At 45.7% G+C, this 22,718-nt stretch overlaps 1 non-coding gene across 1 annotated transcript; it reads right to left on the bottom strand.

Moving 5' to 3' along the window:
* Positions 1–5,825: 5,825 nt before the first annotated feature.
* On the bottom strand, positions 5,826–5,897 carry TRNAT-CGU. Its single transcript has one exon. It is a non-coding gene; the product is annotated as a tRNA-Thr (tRNA).
* Between the last annotated feature and the right edge of the window lie 16,821 nt (positions 5,898–22,718).

Below are 22,718 nucleotides of genomic sequence, written 5' to 3'. Positions count from 1 at the left end.
TTTCACCAAGATCTGATCGAATACCTCCATCTTTCATGCACGGGTCGCCGCCATCCTTGCCGGGATCTAGATGATCCCGCTACCAGATCTCAGCAAGGAGAAGTCCCCCTACCGAGACCCGCTGGCCGAGCAGGGAAGGCCGAGACCGCGCCCGCAGGACCAGATCCGCGATGGATCCGTGCCGCGTCGTCGCCCCGGAGCCGGCCCCGCGCGCAGCCGCCACCGCTCGCCGAGGCCTGCCACCTCGCGCTTAACCGCGAGCGCCGCAGGACACCGCCACCTGCCGCCTAGATCCGCCGCCCGTGGAGGAAGGGGAGCCGGGAGAGGGAGTCCACCGCCGCCGCCGTCTGCCACGCGGGTTTCACCCGGCGGCGTCACCCGGCGGCGGCGCGAGGAGGGGAGGAGGAGAGGGCGGCGGCGGCGCCTAGGGTTGGGGAGCCCCCGAGTGGTCCAGGGCGGGGGCGACGCGAGGGGAGGAGTGCTCCCTTAACTAACTTATGAACCTTTAAAAATGGGAGAGATTTTCACTTCCCGGCCTCGCAACGCACACCTACCGTCGTGGTTTTGTCACGGCAGATGTCCTAGTGAAAGGACTTAGTCGTGGAGCCATCGCAACGGGTCAGCTTAAAGGGGTTAAAGCGGACAAAGGACGCGGAGAGTTTATATTGGTTCGGCCCCTTGCGGTGAAGGTAAAGGCCTAATCCAGTTGTTGTGGAATTGCTAGGGTTTCGATGACCAGGGAGCGAATCCGCTATGCCTGGCTCTCGAGTTGTGGTCTGTCGTCCCTAAACAGCCACCGGATCATCCCCTTATATACATGGGTTGGCGCCCGTCGGTTTACAGGATCCCGAGGCCGGCTTATAAACGTGTCCGGCCCGGTCTCTACTCTTCCTATCTTACAACACAAGTTACATATCACTGTGGGTTTATGTCTATAGGCCTTAATCCGCTTTTGGGCCCTGGGCCTTCATAAAGCGCCACCGTCTTTGTCTTCATGGGCTTTAAATATAATAACTCATTATAGGGGTAATCCGGCCTCTCCTGGCCGGTTTATACCCAGTAGTAATATCCCCAACACCTACCTTTTCGAGAGACTGAGCCAATATATCATCTTGATAATTAAATACCCAAGATATCAATGTTGAAGAAATACAGTATGTAAATAATGTGTAGTATGGGAGGCAGGTGACCGGATGAATCTTTCATAAGTACATCATAAATAAAGATAGATTGGGTAATGACGAATGGTGGTACTTAAGCACAAACCATCGTAGAGCATCTCTAGCAGACCTCTTAAACAACGGAACTGAAAACACGGTTTTCAATTTACGGAAAACACATTTTAAGGGTCGGTTTGAGCTGCGGACGAACAGACCCCTCAAACTTAAACTGTAAAACCAAATATTCGCTTATATTTTTCGCCCACGTCTTCTTCTTTCTCTTGTCTGTGTACATGATCAACTAGCTCGCTCCTACAAAGCTGGTGGACATCGAACGTAGCGGCCAAATACGGAGCCGCACGCGTCCAGGACGGCTCGCACGAAGTGCCCTAGCGTCCGTAGCTGCTTCAATGGATCGATCGAATCGATCCAGGAGCTAGCCCGTCACCGTAGCTGTTTGAATGGGTCGATCGAATCAATCCAGGAGCTAGCTAGCACCCGTCACCGTAGCTGCTCCTAGCTAGCTCCCGTCACTACTTAATCAAGCGAAGCCTCCGCGACAGATGTGGGACAGCCAACGTCAGATGAGGGACGGCAGCGCGGATGGAGCCTCCCGATGTCACAGAGTCGCCGCCCCGCCGCCACTCCTGCAAACTCCTCCGCAGGCCGCGTTTCCGCCGAGATTCTGGCGAGTTTTGTGGAGGAAGGTCAATGGAGCCCGTGTGCGCACGGCAATATTTCCATGTCGCTTAGCGTTGACTGGTTTTCAGGGCACCCTCAGTTTTTCCATGAAATCTATAAATAAAGGGGTCGTGGGGGTGGATTCTCAGGGGCATAAAAAAAGTTTACGGGTTTGACCATTTTTACTGGCTCTATTCGGGGTGTTTTTTGACAACAAAAACTGAAAACATCATTTTTACGGGTTTGATTACTTTTAAGGGGTCTGCTAGAGAGATGCTCTTAGGGGCCCAAGATTTCATGTTGATAGAAAAGGTAAGGTAAAAGATGTAAACAATAATCATGAAAAATACAAATGAATGCTAGCACAAAAAATATTTATGTAGTTAATACTTTTGGTATGATTTCCCTCTCCCCCATGAGCATGAGCCAGGCATTACTACAAAAATCGTATAGACGAGCCACCAAAAACCCACTCCTGTGACGGTTAGGACATCCAATAGTCAGCGACTTCCAACTAGCAGTGATTCACCGTGTAGTTCAGGAGAATAGTCCGGAAAGTGAAACGAAACATCCAACACAATTATGACACTTGCCATTTAAAATAAAAAACTGAAGGCATGGCCACATAGCATACAATTGTTTTTGATATTTGTGTTACTACTTAAATAAAAATCAAGGAACAAAAATGAGTCTAGATACACATGTTCAGTCTAGATTAGTGACACGTAGTCTGTTTCTGCCCATGCGAATGCAGGTTCACAATGATGTCCACATGGTTCTGATGGATCAGCCGAGGGCCGCCCTCAAAATGCCGAGGTGATTCATGCAAGGGAAACTCAAGGAGGTGGTTTCGTAAGAGGACCATCGACGACGCTCTATGCCGCGATCTAAACATCACTGACTCTGAAAAAGGAAAAAAAACTTGCTAGGTTGCGTGCACGCGTTGCTATTGCGGCCTCAAGGAGTGTTTTTCTACAGCTCCTGTCTTCCTTTCATGTGCCCTCTTTTCCCCTTAACATTTCAGCTAGATATGTATAGCCATAATCTTCTATTCCTAAATAGCTACAACCCATTACATGTTTTTACTAGCCATGCAACCATGACAATAAGCAAGTCATGCATGCCAGACATAAAGTACTTTTTTTTGTATTACTCTAAGTATGCAAGGGTGTCACATCATCAATTCATACATAATAGTCATAAGTTATTTGGCATTAGAGTTCGTCCTTCAAATTTTGTTGCAGCATGTACCAAAAACTCCAAATGCAGCTCGTATATGCGAGTTAGAAATCATAAAGGCGATTTTTTTGCAATGAGTCACTGCTCCTCGATTTCCTACTGTATCCCAAAATGAGTAGTAGCGATCTGTAAAGGTACAAGAACCTACGCCATATCTATGACATGTTGGCCACGTACACGACCAGCGAGGCAATGCCGATAGTAATGGTTAGGGCAGCACATGAGCGTGCCAAGGAGTAGGCAACAATCACAGACAGCTCGATGCTTTTCCCAAACTGGTATACAGATGGTGGGTCGGCGTGTGTGACGATCTTGTCTACCTTGGTATGTTAGCTACGATAATCCGGTCATGGATGAGATAGATTGTTGGGAGCTTCCTGACACCTCACATACGTAGGATAGAGTAGTTGACATGAGGAAGAGATGTAACATGTTGTTTGGGCGAGGAGGAGAGCTGTATGTGTGTGGAACACTTGACTAGTGGACATCTAAAGAGCTAAGGATGTGTGCCATCTCTCTTATATAATGGGCGGTAAGGGAGGAAAGTGGCGGGACAAATATTTCAATAATAAAATTAGATAGATTGGATAATGTCGAACGTGTGTGTCAGCACAAACAATTTTGAGAATTAAATGCCCAAGATTTCATTGTTGGTAGAAAAGATACACTACAATATATGTAAATAATGTGTACTATGGGAGGCAGGTGGTTGGATAAATCTTTCATAAATAAACATAGATTGGGTAATGATGAATGGTGGCACATGAGCACAAACCATCTTAGGGGCCCAGGATTTCATGTTGATAGAAAAGACAAGGTAAAGTATGTAAACAATAATTGCAAGTAACATAAATGAATGCTAGTACTCCCCCGATCCATATATGGATAGAGGGAGTGCACAAAATGTTTATGTAGTTAATACTTATGATACGGTTTCCTTCTCCCCCATGAGCCAGACATACTACAAAAATCGTATAGACGAGCCGCCAAACCCCCTTCAGTGACAGGTAGGACAACATTCGGCGACTTCTGATTGGTAGTGATTCATCGTGTAGTTGAGGAGAATAGTCTGGAAAGTGAAAGGAAACATCCATCACAATTGTGATGCTTCCCACTTAAAGGGAAAAAACCCGGAGGCATGGCCACATAACATATAATTCTTTTTGATATTTGTGTTACTACTTAATAGTAATCAACGATGAACAAAAATGAGTCTACATACACATAGTCGGTATAGATTACCGACAAGTAATCTGTTTCTGCCTGTGCGAATGCAGGTTCACAATGCTGGCCACATGGTTCCGATGGATTAGCCGAAGGCCGCCTATGGATTGTTGAGGAGATTCACACAAGGGAAAAACAAGGAGGCGGTTCCGGAAGAGGAGCCATCAAAGACGTTCTACGCCGCGATGTGAGCAACACTACTCTGACAAGAAGAAAAACTCGCTAGGTTGCCGTTGGCATTGAGGTCTCAAGGAGGGTTTGTCTGCAGCTCCCTGTTTTCCTTCCATGTGCCCTCCTTTTCCTCCTTACCATTTCAACAACGTATAGCCCTAATAACAACAACGTTGGCCCTGAAATGTAACTGCACGACGGATGCTTATTGGTGATGATGGATGGCACCATGGGGGGCCGATGTTTGAGAGCCTTGCCTGTTTTTTTTTAATCATGTGATGTCCATTTGTGTGTGTCTCTCTTTCTCGCTTTGATCTGGCAAAAGAAATACTTTTGGATTTGAATTCATCTTGGAAAGGACCATCCTGTTTTATTTTCATTGTGCAATATACTGCATGATCTACACGATTAATTACTGATGAATCACTACACGATGAAGTCTTGGGCACGGCGACTGGGGAGCATCACTCCCCCAACACGCGGTTAACGCCGGTACACCCCAGGCGACGATTTTTAGCGCCTCCTGGGGAGCCAACGGCTGGAGATGCCCTAAGCAACCGCTGCCCTCGCTACCGGTACCATGTACTGTTGCTACTGCTCGCCGCCGCGCACATGGAAAGAGCAGCTTCCCTATGCGCACATGCTACTGGCTAAGCTCACACAAGGTGATACTCTCGTCTTTGTTGTGCTCTGTGCTTCTTTTTTCTGTTGAGACGGGCATGTTGTGCTATGCGCTATTGCCATTGGATCTGAGGAAACGGAACAGGAGGAGAGATATGGGAACGACGAAGAATGGCTATGATGCGTTGACCAGTGCCACAGTGAAAGAAGTGGATTCCCGGCTAGGATTGTGCTTTTCCCAGTATGTCAAACGTATCTAGGGTTCAAGTAGACCGGGATCAGAGAGGTCAGGGTACAAACTTCAGGAATTTAGAGGTGAGGGTTCATTTGCGTCGGCCTCTACAACCTCAAGGTTCATTTCAGACTTCACTCATGGTAAATTACACGCAAAGGCTCATCGGCCCCTTCTTCCAAACAAAATGCAAACCAGTGAACCAATGTTGTAGCCCCTTGCGGCGTTGTACTGGCTCTCTTGCCACCCCTTCTATGTTTCTGATACTTCTTTCCATGAGAAGAAAAAATGAATCGATGTTCAGAACTTCAAACAGAAGTGGTTCTCAAATTTGCCGACAAAGGTTAATAAGGGGTTGGTACAATGTTATCCAAGCGAGATGAGAACACATGAAGTAATGGAACTGTTGTGACACGAAAAAAAATGTAAGTTCGTTTTTCATGAATAGGGAATTTGTATTGCATGAACTGTTGTGACTGGTAAGAAAATAAAATTGAAGCCCCCGGTGAGGATCGAACTCACGACCTTTCCCTTACGAAGGGAACGCACTACCACTATGCTACGGAGGCTTTGGCGGTTGGTGTGTATCTTGTCACGATATTAATAGTAATACTCTTAACACTGCAGGCCTCCATGACGCAAGCTAGAATACATAAAGGCGATTTTTTTCTATGAGTTGTGAGCAATCAAAGTACAGTGTTCATGTGAGTGCTACGTACTACCTAGAGGCTAGAGCAGATGTTTTGTTTCTCTCTTCACTTCTCAACATGCAGATGGATTTAATTTAGTTTATAAAGTTTCACAAAACGACAGTCCATTATTTCGATCCACTCAAAATGAAATTCAAATGTTTGAATAAAAAAATGGTGCTGCTCAAGTGGTTCATGAACACGGAAACACCATAAACCATCAAGTGAGCAGCCTGCTAGCTACAGACATGTTCTCGCTTGGACGCCCATGCCACTCGCATCCTCTTGATCGGGCACCACAATGCTATATGCTATGTATGAAGATCAATCAACTCGTATCACAGGAATGAACACTGGCTGTGTGATATCTAGTACAAGGATAAGTAGCAATTGCAGAATATTTTTGTTCACATCCTACAAAGCTACACAATCCAAGGATTCCTACTCTGTCCCTGAAACAAGTAGCAATCTCTGCAGCAACAGATTCATAAGCCATATGATCCATGACTGATCGACCGACCAAGTAGGCAGAACGAGCCGTGATGTCCAAAGTAACGTCCAGGGCAGTACATGAGCGCTCCAAGGACAAGCCAACAATCGCGGACTTGTCGATGAGTAATACTCCCTCCGTCCAGAAATACTTGTCATCAAAATGAATGAAAATGAATGTATCTACAACTAAAATGCATCTAGATACATCCATTTCAATGACAAGTATTTCCGGACGGAGGGAGTATCAGATTGTATACAGATGGCTGGTAGAGATTCCGGGTCGGGCGGCGCGAGTGGATGTCTCGCCGCTGATTCCGGGTCTCGGGATCGCTGCGTGTCGCCAGCTTCGTTTGAATTCCCTCGTTGGCAGAGAGGGGCCGAACGACTGCACTCGTGGGCTGAGGCTAGTTGGGCCGGGGTTAGCTGGGTATGAGGCCCAAGCTAACCCGGTGCCAAATCAGCTCGTGCTGGGTGCCGATAGGGGCCTGCAGGCGCCGGTTATAGTTGAGTCGGGATTTCCTATTTGGCGCTTGCAGCGACCCTACTTGGGCTCGGCCCATCTACCATTCCCCCACTCGCCTCCCCTGTTTTGAAACCCAAAAATGGAGAGCTGCGAAGCCAGGAATCAAACCACAGATCCCTCACTTGACCGCTAACTCTAGCAATCACAACGCCACAGACCTCACTCGTGAATACAAACCTCTTTTCCGTTTCTTTATACATACAGGAAATGCCCTTCATGTTCTCTGTGTGTTTTTCCCTTTTATTTTTCTGTTTCCTGTTTTTTCCTTTTTTTTCTTAAATGCATGACATGTTCATAAATAGACGATATTTTTTCTAATTCGTGAACTTTTTCTTTAAGATGATGAACTTTTTTCAATTTCAAAGAACTTTTTTCAAACTTGATTAACTTTTTTTTGAAATGAATGAACTTTTAACATTTTGATGAACTTATTTTAAAAATCAATGAACTTATTTTAAAATCCGATGAACTTTTTTCAAAATTTTGGATTTATTTGAAAATTCATGATTTTTTCCAAATTGAATGAACATTTTTTAAATTTGATACACTTTTATTAAAAAAAGGATGAACTTTTTCACATCGATGAACCTTTTTCAATTTGGATGAACTTTTTTCAAATCCGATGAACCTTTTTTCAAATCGATGAACTTTTTCAATTTATAGATGAACTTTTTTGAAAATCGATGAACTACTTTTGTATTCGTGAACTTTTTTTGAATACATGAACTTTTCAATTTGATGAACTTTTTCCTTTTGAAAACAAATTCTTAAAATTTCTGAATGTTCGCGAACATTTTTTGAAATAACTCCCGAACTTCGCTACAGCGCGGCTACTGGTTGCTCTTAATTATTTTCACGCTTTTTATTGCCAGTAGCTGCAGGCTAGTCAAGCGGTTAACCTAACGTGTAAAGAATGCAACTATACAGAGTTTGAATCCTCATCTCAGCAGTTTTTTGGGGTTTTCTTTCCGCGGTAATATCATTCGCTGGCGCTGCTCGTTGTGGGCCGGCCCAATAACGTTGGCTCGCGGGCGCCAGGGAGCTTCGCTGGCGCCTGAAGCGCCGAGTAGGAGGTCCCCGTTGAGTCATCGTTTCGATCGTCGCCTCGTCCCACTTCCTCGCCTGCTAGGGTTCTGAGACGCCGTAGCCCAAACCTGCGATCGACAGGGAGTGGAAGGGCGCGTCGCATTGCTCCGCTGGGGCTGATGACGGGCCGCGGAGGTACTGCGCCGCCGGGAAAGACAGCTGGGGCCGGCCGCGTCCATGCCGCGCCGCCACAGGGTGCCGGCGCTGGCCGTGGCTCCATGCCGCCTCCTGCTTCCTGGGTTGGGTCTGGTCGTGGGATTCCTCCTCCGAACCTGTCTGCTGGCCGAGGGGTCATTGCGGGTGGTACGGCTTCGGGCCGTGGTGGAGGTTCCGGTCCTCGACCGCCGACCCCGGCTCCTGCGGGTTTCCGACCTCCCGCACCGGCAGCGGCTGGGATGACCACGGCCGGTCGTGGTGGAGGCACCGGTCCTCGACCGCCGACGCCTGTTCCCTCGGATTTCCGGCCTCCAGCGCCGGTCGCGGCTAGGATGACCACGGCGGGCCGTGGCGGTGCGGTGGTGAGGCCGTCTGCCACTGGGCTCTCAATCGGGCAGCAGCCGAAGCCGGCCCCGCCGCCTCACGTCGTCGCGAAGCCCCAACAGAACAGGGTCGGGCCGGTGCGGACGCAGCCACCTCCGCCGCCTCAAGCTTCTGCCGCGCCCAAGGGGCAGTGGGGTGATGATGGTTTCGATGCGTATGGAGCTGGTAAGCACCATGGGTCCTCGTCCGCGGGCGGTGGACGGGGCTACGCTTGGCAGAGCGATGGCACGGAGGAGCGACCGTTCATGGGCCCCCCAGGAGGCTTTGTTGAGGGGGCATCTGGCCCGGGCTTCCGACAGCGGGGTGGTTTTCGCGGTCATCGTGGTGGCCGTGGGGGGCGAGGAGGCTGGTACCGTCCACGACAGTCACCGCCGCCTGCTGTTGAACAGATGGTGGTTGATGAGACCGTTGTGGAGCAGGAGCTTTCTGGGCAAGCTATGGAAGTGGTCTCCGCGCTTGCCTCTGCTGAGATTCCCGGAACGGAGTCCAGGGTGACGGCGTTAGTTGAGGCGACTGACAGGCCTGAATCTGAGAGGGTGTCCAAGTGGGCGCGTAAGAAAGAAAACATGTTGTGCTATAGATGTGGTGCCAAGGGACATTTTATTGCTGAGTGTGTGGCTGAGCTATGTGGCACTTGTGGTAAACTGGCACACGAGTCAGGGGACTGCCCGTTTTTGAGAGATCAGGCACCATCACTCATGATGTATGGAGTGTACTATGCCGAGCTTACTTTCTTTGAATGTCCAACGGAGATGGAGGTTCTTGATGAGACTTTGAATTTGACGACTGGGTTAGTCAAAATTGCCAGAGGAGAGGTCTCGGAGGCACAGATTGTTCAGAGGCTCAAAGAGTTAGCTCCTGGGGATTTCTAGTGGGAGCTTGTTAGTATCGAGGACAAACTGTTTCGGGTTGAGTTCCCGTCTGTTGACGATCTTCAGAGACTTCTGAGCTTTGGGATGTGCAAGGTGCCGGGTACTGATGGTGTGCTGGAGTTTCACGAGTGGAAGAGGATTGAGCCTACGGGCAAGCCTCTGACTCAGATTTGGTTGCGGTTCTCTGGGGCTCCATCCAAGCCGATGCAAGATGCCCGGGTCGTGGCAAGTTTGGGTATCATGGTGGGTAGACCATAGCGAGTGGATATGGACTTCACCAGAGCCCACGGGATTGCCCATCTTCTGGTCAGTGTGCTGAACATCGAGTATGTGCCTGAGGTGGTAAGGTGGGCATATCGAGGCCACATTTATAACTTAGTCATTGAGTTTGAGGACGAGAGTCTGTTTGTCGAGGTGGCCAACGGGATGGATATGGATATGCACGAGGGTGATGATGGTTCGGCTCTAAAGGAGGCACCAGCAGTTGACAGTGGGCGAGAGTTGTCCAATGCGTCGACTGCTGACTCTCAGGCATCTGCGGATGGTATGGCACTACCTTCTACGGTGCCTACGACTAAATTTCGGGTCTTTCGAGCCGGCATCTGCACCTCCGAGACTTTGGAGTGATCGGGTGGAGTCTAATGAGGTGTTCGAGCACACGTTACCGGTTCTGGAGTCTGAGGAGTCTTTGGATCCTCTTTTTGGGGCGTCACCGATCTCGGTCAGGGCTGAGGCGGAGGAGGCCGGTCTCGCTGGCAGGGGTCCGGAGATGGTGATTTCAAATTCCTCCACTGCGGTCGTGGTACCTCAGCTTCAGCAGGCGATGCTTTCTATTGATGGGGGCGTGGGGCAGGAGGCCTCGCCGCTCTCACCGGAGCTTGCGGAGGACGACTTCCAAACGATGCAGCTTGATTCTTCGGGAGGGAGGCCGAGGCTGCTAGTCACGGCTCCTTCTTCCCCTTTTGCCGGGCCGGCTATGCTGGCACCGGCGTCGCTTTCCGGAGAGGGTTCGGGGCAGGTGGCCTCGGGGCTCTCTTCTCCGGGGGCGCCTAGGGAGGCCTACTTGCCTTCGATGCCGGCGACGCTGTCTGGCCGAGGGGCCGGGGTGGATGGGGAGCTCGGGCGGGAGGCCCTGGTCCCACCTTCCCCCGATTTAGTGCGTTCGAGTGCAGCTACTCGGGAGGAGGTGATTGCGTTCGGTGATATTCCAGATCCGGTCTCTGAGGGGCGACGGTTGAGTAGCCGTCTCCAGGACCATCTGGAAGTGGACGACATCCAGCAACGGTGCGCTATGAGGGCGGCCATGCTTCGTGACTTGGAGATCACTACTGGTATGTCGGTCAATACCTCTAATTCTATTTTGCATTTTTCCAATGATGAGATTATCAATAATGCGAATCAACTAGGTATTTCACTAGGTAGCGATGATAGTGAAATCTCAACCTCGGTTAATGATATGCTGGATCTAGAGGCCGAACGGGCGATTGAGATGATTCGTAACTTAGTTGCGGTCAAACCCATGAATGATTCTGATATTGACGCTTTAGGGGTCAGAGCGCTCGATAATCCTTGTGCGGATCTGGCTCAACCGTCTCCTGAGCTTGAGGAGGATGATGAGCGAGAGGACAAAGTGGAAATGCGTACCTCTGCGACTGGTTGTGAGGACCAGCTGGAGGGTTTAAACGCTCCTAAACGCAAATGGAAGCGGAAGATCTACCCAGTTTCCGCAGTGCGTCGGAGCGCTCGGATTCGAACTGCTAAAAAATTCCATGATGAGATATGAAAGGAATATTTTGGAATAGCAGAGGTCTGAAAGACTTGGCTAAAAGAAGGTTTCTTGCTGAGGCTTCTATTGAGCATAAGTTGGACTTTATCACTTTATCGGAAACGGGTAGAGCCAACTTCTCGCCACATTTTCTAAATACTCTTTCGGGGGGTATTGATTTCAATTGGCATTGTCTACCTCCCCAAGGAAGATCGGGTGGGATTTTACTCGGAGTTTGTGATTCGTTAGAAGTCCGAAGCGTGGTCATGGGAGATTTCGCTGTTAAGTTTAGGGTGCGGTCGAAGGCAGATGGGTTTAACTGGGCTTTGGTGGCGGTATATGGTGCTGCACAGCCCGAGCTCAAACCGGATTTTCTGGCTGATCTCGTTAGGATTTGTGCTTCTGAACAACTACCTATCCTGGTGGGGGGCGATTTTAATATCATCAGAAGGAGTGATGAGAAGAATAATGCCAATTTTGACAGTCGACGGTCCTTCATGTTTAACACAATCATTGGAAGCCTAGATCTGCGTGAGATAGAGCTTTCGGGCCGAAAGTTTACCTGGGCTAACGCCTTGCCAAATCCGAAGTTTGAAAAGCTGGATCGAGTCCTGGCTAGCGTCGATTGGGAGCAGAAATTCCCATATGTTATAGTCCAGGCGCTTACTCGTGGTATTTCTGATCACACGCCTTTATTCCTTGACTCTGGGGAGGCAACCCACTTGGGAAATAAAAATGTTTTTTCTTTCGAGCTTGCTTGGTTTGAGAGAGAAGGTTTCTTGGATCTCGTAGCCAGAGAATGGGCTAAGGATGCAGGAGGTCGGTCTGCGCTCGAGCGCTGGCAGAATAAAATTAGGCACTTGAGAAGCTTCCTACGCTGGTGGGCTAAGCATCTCAGTGGGATTTATAAGGTTGAAAAGGAACAGCTCCTTACGCTTATTCAGTCCCTTGATGTAAAGGCCGAAACCATGATACTGCCTGCCTCGGAGCTTCATGCCAAGCTTGATGCGGAAATGAGGCTGAAAGAGCTCCTTCCGAGGAAGAACTAAAGTGGCCGCTTCGGGCTAAGGTCAGTAGAGTCATCCAGGGGGGCGCGAACACACAATTTTTTCACTTGATCGCCAATGGTAAGCATAGAAAGAAGAGGATCTTTCAGCTTGAGCAGGACGAGGGAACGATTCTTGGTCAGGAAAACTTAAAACACTATATCACTAAGTATTACAAGCAGCTATTTGGGCCTCCAGAGAACAACTGTGTGTCGCTGGATGAGTCCAGGATTGAGGATGTGCCTCAACTGACAACTGTAGAGAATGATATTTTAGTTGCTCCTTTTTCTGAGAAAGAGGTGTTTGATGCCATTTCCCAGATGAAGAATAATAAGGCTCCTGGCCAGGATGGTTTCCCGGCAGAGTTCTATAAGAAGTGTTGGCATATCATTAAAGGAGATCTCTTGCCGTTGTTCAATGATTTATTCTCTAGCCAGCTTCATCTTTTTCAGCTGAATTTTGGAACGATAACCTTACTTCCCAAGAAGACAGAGGCAGTGCGGATTGAGCAATTCCGGCCTATCTGTCTTCTCAATGTTAGTTTCAAAATTTTTACCAAGGTTGGGACGAATAGGCTCACATAGATTGCGCATACTGTGGTGCAGCCTACTCAGTCTGCTTTCATGCCGGACAGGAACATTCTCGAAGGGGTTGTGGTCCTGCATGAAATGCTCCATGAGATTCACACGAAAAAACTTGATGGTGTTGTTTTCAAGGTGGATTTCGAGAAAGCGTACGACAAAGTCAAATGGCATTTCCTTCAACGGGCACTACGCATGAAGGGTTTTGATGAAGCTTGGAGACGACAAGTTGAATCCTTCACGCAAAAAGGGAGTGTTGGAATTAAAGTGAATGAGGATATAGGTCATTATTTCCAGACACACAAGGGCCTAAGACAAGGTGATCCAATGTCTTCTATTCTGTTCAACATTGTCGTTGACATGTTGGCAATCCTGATAGGTAGGGCAAAGGAAGCCGGCCAAGTAGGAGGCCTGGTGCCTCATCTAGTTGATGGTGGTGTGTCCATACTACAGTATGCTGATGATACAATCATCTTTATGGAGCATGACTTGGCAAAAGCGAGAAATATGAAGCTGGTGTTATGCCTTTTCGAGAAATTGACCGGTCTGAAGATTAGCTTCCATAAAAGCGAGTTGTTCTGTTTTGGGAGAGCCAAAGAGGAACAAGATGCATATAAGCAACTGTTTGGTTGCGAATTGGGAGTACTTCCGTTCACTTACCTAGGTATCCCTATTCATCATCGTAAGTTGACAAACAGCGAATGGAAGTGTATCGAGGATCGGTTTGAGAAGAAACTGAGCTGCTGGAAGGGCAAACTCATGTCGTATGGAGGCCGATTGATTCTCATTAATTCGGTGCTCACGAGTCTGCCTGTGTTCCTTTTGTCCTTTTTTGAAGTACCAGTTGGAGTCAGGAAAAGGCTGGACTTCTATCGCTCCCGTTTCTTCTGGCAAAGTGATGAACTTAAGAGAAAATACCGTTTAGCCAAATGGGACGTCATCTGCCGACCGAAAGACCAAGGGGGTCTTGGTGTTGAGAATCTTGAAGTCAAGAACAGATGCCTTCTCAGTAATTGGCTATATAAGTTAGCAGCTGAGACTGAAGCTACTTGGGCGCAGGTTCTGCGTAACAAGTATTTGCACTAAAAGACTTTGTCGCAGGTGACAGTCAGGTCGACTGATTCGCTGTTCTGGAAAGGGCTTATGAGAGTCAAAGCTACTTTCTTTAATAGAACAAAGTTCATTGTGGGTGATGGCAATAGCACTCGTTTCTGGGAGGATACTTGGCTGGGGGAAGCGCTGTTGGCGCTTCAGTATCCGTCGCTATATCGTATTGTGCAGCGACGCGATGCTCTGGTTGCAACGAGTTTGCAGTCCACTCCCCTTAATATTCAGTTTAGGAGGGTGCTTGTTGGAGATCGATGGGAAATTTGGCTTCATCTGCTGAGTAGACTGATGGAGGTTCAGCTTACTCATCAGCCCGATCAGTTGTGTTGGAAGCTTACTAGTTCTGGGGAATTCACAGTCAAGTCGATGTACATTGATGTCATCAATTCTAGTGTTATTCCTAGTTCCAAATATGTTTGAAAAGTTAAGGTTCCTCTGAAAATCAAAGTGTTTATGTGGTTTGTACATAAACAAGTAATCTTAACGAAAGATAATTTGGTTAAGCGCAACTGGACAGGCTCTACTAGGTGTAGTTTCTGTGATCGGGATGAAACTATCAAGCACCTCTTCTTTGATTGCCCGTTGGCGAGGGTATTGTGGCGCTCGGTGCAAATTGCTTTTAACATTACTCCTCCGAATTTGGTCAGGTCGTTATTTGGAACGTGGCTTGTTGGGATAGAATCCGAAACAGCGAGACAAATTCGTGTAGGAGCGTGTGCGTTGTTATGGGCAATTTGGAACTGCAGAAATGATTTGGCTTTTAACAGAACAATAACTATTCATTTTTTTACAGGTTTTATTCCGGGCTATTGCACTAATCCGTATGTGGTCCTTACTCACTCCGACGGAGGCCAGGGAGCGTTTGGTTACTGGATCTCTCCGGTGGGAGATGGTAGCGCGGGATATCTTCAACCGGTTTGGATGGCGGTCATGTAATAGGATAGGCGATTAGTGTACCTATCTATCTTGCGCCAGCCGGTTGTGGCTTTTGGGCCCTTTTTTGATTTCGTTGCTCTTTGTGAGCCAGCTTTTCATTTTGTTGCAGACTGCTAGATTTTGTTGAACTACTTTATTTATTTATAAAGGTGGTCGTATGCATTGTTCTGATGCAGAGGCCGGGGAGTCCCTTCTTTTTGAAAAAAATACAGATAGCTGGTGAGCGTGCCTGCCGGACCTGTCTAGCTCGGCATGTTAGCTACGGGAATCTGGTCTTGGATGAGGTAGATCCTTGGGAACTTCCTGACATCTCCCATGCTTAGGATACAGAAATTGGTAAGCCGAGGAAATGTAGCATGCTGTATGGACGAGGAGGAGACTTGTACTTGAGCGGAACATTGACTCCTGGCACGAGAAGAGGAAGTATATATGGTACTCCCTCCGTAAACTAATATAAGAACGTTTAGGTCACTACTTTAGTTATCTAAATGCTTTTATATTAGTTTACAGAGGGAGTATCTACAGAACGAAGGATGTGTATCATCTCTCTTATATAATAGTGCAAGGGAGGCAGGTGGCGGGACAAATCTTTCATTAATAAAGATAGATAAATTGGATAATGTCAAATGTGTATGTCAGCACAACCATCTTATTGAGAATTAAATGCCCAAGATTTCCATGTTGATGGGAAAGATACACCAGAATATATGTAAACAGTGTGTAGTATGGGAGGCAGGTGATCGGATGAAACTTTCGTTAATAAATCATAAATAAAGATATATTGAGTAAACATGAATGGTGGTAGGTAAAGGGTAGGACATCCATCAGTCAGCGACTTCTGATAAGTAGTAAGTCACCGTGTATTTGAGGAGAATAGTTTGAAAAGTGAAAGGAAACATCCAACAATTGTGATGCATAGCCACATAGTATGCATTATAGATTATACAATCCTTTTTGCTATCAATTTGTGTTAGAACTTTACAAAGGAATGAATTTGCAATGATTGTGTTTGCATATAGCAACTTCTAAAGTTCTCATGATCATGGAAAATTACAGTTCACAGTAACAAAGAAGGAGAAAACCATTTCCTAACAATATACAAGGAGACAAAAACATCACAAAACTGCAAGCATCACCTTATTACCTTAATCAAGCAATTGATTAACAGAATATGCTGTGTAAGGGGCCTTACAAAGGCAATGTATTAACATAAACCATCATCAATATTTATGTAGAAATCAAAGTAATAGTTATCATTATTACAATAATCCTCCCATAGCTGACAAATCACACACCGCAACACATAAATGAAAGAATATGTGTAAGCAACGTGAACATGTATATTGCCCTTATTTATTTCTCTATGTTTCTCAAAGCTTGTAATCTATCTGAATACACGAGCTAGGACAGATGTATGTGTCCAAACAGAATATGAAAACAAAAAACTGAAAGATGCTGCAAAATAAAATATGTAATTAAAATTAAGCAAATGGTATTTTTTTTCTTTTGTAGTAAATTGGTACATGCACACATGTAAAGCAAGCTCTCACATAGAAGGTGGGAGTGGAAGGCTGGATACATTCGTCAAGGACGAGGACATACATTCATCAAAGATGAGGGTAGTCACGACTAGGCCTAGAGGGGATGTTAGTGTGCAGAAGCAACACCCACAAGAGGGTGATTAGGTCGCCGTTGCGCCATAGGACCTCAATGTGACTCTTCACATTGTGTGATGGCGTGAGGTAAAGTATATTTCTGACTAAAACTCTGTTGGGATCTCCCACACCACCTCTTCGCCTTTGGTGCACTATTCTTGGCTCCGTCCTCGGGATTATCTCCACATTCTAGCCGCCTCCACCAGATGATTTCCAAGTTCTGATCCTTGTCAAAGGTGTTTTGCAAAGTACCCGAACAACGACACAATAACGTTCTTGGAGTTATGACAGTAGGACATAACCTCAAGTTATCAAATGGACATAGGGAGACGATATTACCTACATTTGGGGCCATCCTGCTTGTCTGGAATTATACATATCGGTGAGTACAATATGGGGGTCCGGCGACTCACTAAGGCGATGGAATATTTGATGGCCAATCTCGGCGGTGGTCTAAGATCGGATCTAATCAAGGCCTAAACTATGGCTCCGCTTCCATCGTCTTGGTCGTCGAAGTAGAAGTTGCACCCTCCCGGTCCTGGCACGTGTATTTATACCCGGTCTTGGGTGGGTTTTGTTGGGTTTCGTAGTAATTTCAAAAAATTTCCTACGCACACGCAAGATCATGTGATGCATAGCAACGAGGGGGAGAGTATTGTCTATGTACCCAACGCAGACCGACTACGGAAGCGATGACACGACGTAGAGGAAGTAGTCGTACGTCTTCACGATCCAACCGATCAAGCACCGAAACTACGGCACCTCCGAGTTCGAGCACACGTTCAGCTCGATGACGATCCTCGGACTCCGATCCAGCAAAGTGTCGGGGAAGAGTTCCGTCAGCACGACGGCGTGGTGACGATCTTGATGTACTACAGCAGCAGGGCTTCGCCTAAACTCCGCTACAGTATTATCGAGGTATATGGTGGCAGGGGGCACCGCACACGACTAAGGAATAGATCACGTGGATCAACTTGTGTCTAGAGGGTGCCCCCTGCCCCTGTATATAAAGGATGGAGGAGGAGGAGGCCGGCCAAGGCAAAGGTGCGGCCAGGATAGGGAGTCCTACTAAGACTCCAAGTCCTAGTAGGAGTCCACCAAGAGGGGAGGAAGGGAGAAGGAATAGGAGGAGAAGGAGAGGTGGCCGGCCCCCTTTTCCCTAGTCCAATTCGGACCAAAGGGGAGGGGAGGCGCAGCAGCCTTTTTCCTCTTCCCACTAAAGCCCATCAAGGCCCATTACTTCTCCCGTAACTACCCGGTACTCCGAAAAATACCCGAATCATTCGGAACCTTTCCGATGTCCGAATATAGTAATCCAATATATCGATCTTTACGTCTAGACCATTTCGAGATTCCTCGTCATGTCCCCGATCTCATCCGGGACTCCGAACTCCTTCGGTACATCAAAACTGATAAACTCATAATATAACTATCATCGTAACCTTAAGCGTGCGGACCCTACGGGTTCGAGAACAATGTAGACATGACCGAGACATGTCTCCGATCAATAACCAATAGCGGGACCTGGATGCCCATATTGGCTCCTACATATTCTACGAAGATCTTTATCGGTCAGACCGCATAACAACATACGTTGTTCCCTTTGTCATCGGTATGTTACTTACCCGAGATTCGATCGTCGGTATACAATACCTAGTTCAATCTCGTTACCGGCAAGTCTCTTTACTCGTTCCGTAATACATCATCTCACAACTAACATATTAGTTGTAATGCTTGCAAGGCTTATGTGATGTGTATTACCGAGAGGGCCCAGAGATACCTCTCCGACAATCGGAGTGACAAATCCTAATCTCGAAATACGCCAACCCAACATCTACCTTTGGAGACATCTGTAATGCTCCTTTATAATCACCCAGTTACGTTGTGACGTTTGGTAGCACCCAAAGTGTTCCTCCGGCAAACGGGAGTTGCATAATCTCATAGTCATAGGAACATGTATAAGTCATGAAGAAAGCAATAGCAACATACTAAACGATCGTGTGCTAAGCTAATGGAATGGGTCATGTCAATCAGATCATTCAACTAATGATGTGACCTCGTTAATCAAATAACAACTCATTGTTCATGGTTAGGAAACATAACCATCTTTGATTAACGAGCTAGTCAAGTAGAGGCATACTAGTGACACTCTGTTTGTCTATGTATTCACACATGTATTATGTTTCCGGTTAATACAATTATAGCATGAATAATAAACATTTATCATGAAATAAGGAAATAAATAATAACTTTATTATTGCCTCTAGGGCATATTTCCTTCAGTCTCCCACTTGCACTAGAGTCAATAATCTAGTTCACATCGTCATGTGATTTAATAGCAATAGTTCACATCACCATGTGATTAACACCCATAGTTCACATCGATATGTGATCAACACCCAAAGGGTTTACTAGAGTCAGTAATCTAGTTCACATCGCTATGTGATTAACACCCAAAGAGTACTAAGGTGCGATCATGTTTTGCTTGTGAGATAATTTTAGTCAACAGGTCTGTCACATACAGATCTGTAAGTATTTTGCGAATTTCTATGTCAACAATGCTCTGCACGGAGCTACTCTAGCTAATTGCTCCCACTTTCAATATGTATCCAGATTGAGACTTAGAATCATCTGGATCAGTGTCAAAAACTTGCATCGACGTAACCCTTTACGACGAACCTTTTTGTCACGTCCATAATCGAGAAACATATCCTTATTCCACTAAGGATAATTTTGACCGCTGTCCAGTGATCTACTCCTAGATCACTATTGTACTCCCTTGCCAAACTCAGTGGTAGGGCATACAATAGATCTGGTATACAGCATGGCATATTTTATAGAACCTATGACTGAGGCATAGGGAATGACTTTCATTCTCTTTCTATCTTCTGTCGTGGTCGGGCTTTGAGTCTTACTCAACTTCACACCTTGTAACACAGGCAAGAAACCTTTTTCTTTGATTGTTCCATTTTGAACTACTTCAAAATCTTGTCAAGGTATGTACTCATTGAAAAAACTTATCAAGTGTCTTGATCTCTCTCTATAGATCTTGATACTCAATATGTAAGCAGCTTCACCGAGGTCTTTCTTTGAAAAACTCCTTTCAAACACTCCTTTATGCTTTGCAGAATAATTCTACATTATTTTCGATCAACAATATGTCATTCACATATACTTATCAGTAATGTTGTAGTGCTCCCACTCACTTTCTTGTAAATACAAGCTTCACCGCAAGTCTGTATAAAACTATATGCTTTGATCAACTTATCAAAGCGTATATTCCAACTCCGAGATTCTTGCACCAGTCCATAGATGGATCGCTGGAGCTTGCATATTTAGTTAACACCTTTAGGATTGACAAAACCTTCTAGTTGCATCGTATACAACTCTTCTTTAGTAAATCCATTAAGGAATGCAATTTTGTTTATCCATTTGCCAGATTTCATAAAATGCGGCAATTGCTAACATGATTCGGATAGACTTAAGCATAGATACGGGTGAGAAAATCTCATCGTAGTCAACACCTTGAACTTGTCGAAAACCTTTTGCGACAATTCTAGCTTTGTAGATAATAACACTACTATCAGCGTCCGTCTCCCTCTTGAAGATCCATTTATTCTCAATTGCTTGCCGATCATCGGGCAAGTCAACCAAAGTCCATACTTTGTTCTCATACATGGATCCCATCTCAGATTTCATGGCTTCAAGCCACTTTGCGGAATCTGGGCTCACCATCGCTTCTTCATAGTTCGTAGGTTCATCATGATCTAGTAGCATGACTTCCAGAAAAGGATTATTGTACCACTCTGGCGCGGATCTTACTCTGGTTGATCTATGAGGTTCAGTAGTATCTTGTTCTGAAGTTTCATGATCATCATCATTAGCTTCCTCACTAACTGGTGTAGGTGTCACAGAAACAATTTTCTGTGATGTACTACTCTCCAATAAGGGAGCAGGTACAGTTACCTCGTCAAGTTCTACTTTCCTCCCACTCAATTCTTTCGAGAGAAACTCCTTCTCCAGAAAGTTTCCGAAGACGCACTTCTCCGATTTGAGTTTGAGCTTATCAGGATGAAACTTTTTCATATAAGCATCGTAACCCCAAACTTTAAGAAACGGCAACTTTGGTTTCTTGCCAAACCACAGTTCACACGGTGTCGTCTCAACGGATTTAGATGGTGCCCTATTTAACGTGAATGCAGCTGTCTCTAATGCATAACTCCAAAATGATAGTGGTAGATCGGTAAGAGACATCATAGATCGCACCATATCTAATAAAGTACGGTTATGACGTTTGGACACACCATTATGCTGTGGTCTTCCATGTGGCATGAGTTTGTGAAACTATTCCACATTGTTTTAATTGAAGACCAAACTCGTAACTCAAATATTTTACCTCTGCGATCATATCGTAGAAACTTTTATTTTCTTGTCACGATGATTTTCTACTTCACTCTGAAATTCTTTGAACTGTTCAAATGTTTCAGACTTATGTTTCATCAAGTAGATATCCCCATATCTGCTCAAATCATCTGTGAAGGTCATAAAATAATGATACCTGCTGCAAGCCTTAATATTCACCGGACCACATACATCAGTATGTATGATCTCCAATAAATCTGTTGCTTACTTCATTGTTCCGGAGAACGGCGTTTTAGTCATCTTTCCCAAAAGGCATGGTTCGCAAGCATCAAGTGATTCATAATCAAGTGATTCGAAAATCCCATCAGCATGGAGTTTCTTCATGCGCTTTACACCAATATGACCTCAACGGCAGTGCTACAAATAAGTTGCACTATTATTATTAACTTTGCATCTTTTGGTTTCAAAATTATGATTATGTGTATCACCACGGTCGAGATCCAACGAACTATTTTCATTGGGTGTGTAACCATTTAAGGTTTTATTCATGTAAACAGAACAACAATTTATTCTCTTACTTAAATGAATAACCGTATTACAATAAACATGATCAAATCATATTCATGCTCAACGCAAACACCAAATAACACTTATTCAGGTTCAACACTAATCCCGAAAGTATAGGGAGTGTGCGATGATGATCATATCAATCTTGGAACCACTTCCAACACACATCGTCACTTCATCCTTAACTAGTCTCTGTTTATTCTGCAACTCCCGTTTCGAGTTACTAATCTTAGCAAATGAACTAGTATCAAATACTGAGGGGTTGCTATAAACACTAGTAAAGTACACATCAATAACATGTATATCAAATATACTTATGTTCACTTTGCCATCCTTATTATCTGCCAATCACTTGGGGTAGTTTCGCTTCCAGTGACCAGTCCCTTTGCAGTACAAACACTTAGTCTCAGGCTTAGGACCAGACTTGGGCTTCTTAATTTGAGCAGCAACTTGCTTGCTGTTCTTCTTGAAGTTCCCCTTCTTCCCTCTGCCCTTTTCTTGAAACTAGTGTCTTGTCTACCATCAACACTTGATGTTTTTCTCGATTTGTACCTTCGTCAATTTCCGCATTACGAAGAGCTTGGGAATCGTTTCCGTTATCCCTTGCATATCATAGTTCATCACGAAGTTCTACTAACTTGGTGATGGTGACTAGAGAATTCTGTCAATCACTATCTTATCAGAAAGATTAACTCCCACTTGATTCAAGCGATTGTAGTACCCAGACAATCTGAGCACATGCTCACTAGTTGAGCGATTCTCCTCCATCTTTTAGCTATAGAACTTGTTGGAGACTTCATATCTCTCAACTCGGGTATTTGCTTGAAATATTAGCTTCAACTCCTGGAACATCTCATATGGTCCATGACGTTCAAAACGTCTTTGAAGTCCCGATTCTAAGCCGTTAAGCATGGTGCACTTAAACTATCAAGTAGTCATTATATTGAGCTACCCAAACGTTCATAACGTCTGCATCTGCTCCTGCAATAGGTCCGTCACCTAGCGGTGCATCAAGGACATAATTCTTCTGTGCAGCAATGAGGATAAACCTCAAATCACGGATCCAATCCGCATCTTTGCTACTAACATCTTTCAACACAATTTTCTCTAGGAACATATCAGAATAAATATATGAAAGCAACAATGCGAGCTATTGATCTACAACATAG

Source organism: Triticum dicoccoides, chromosome 6B (genome assembly GCF_002162155.2).
Source record: "Triticum dicoccoides isolate Atlit2015 ecotype Zavitan chromosome 6B, WEW_v2.0, whole genome shotgun sequence".
In the NCBI taxonomy this organism is placed as follows: Eukaryota; Viridiplantae; Streptophyta; class Magnoliopsida; order Poales; family Poaceae; genus Triticum; species Triticum dicoccoides.
The sequence above is the reverse complement of the archived record's forward strand: the minus strand, read 5'-3'. Positions and strand labels throughout refer to the sequence as shown.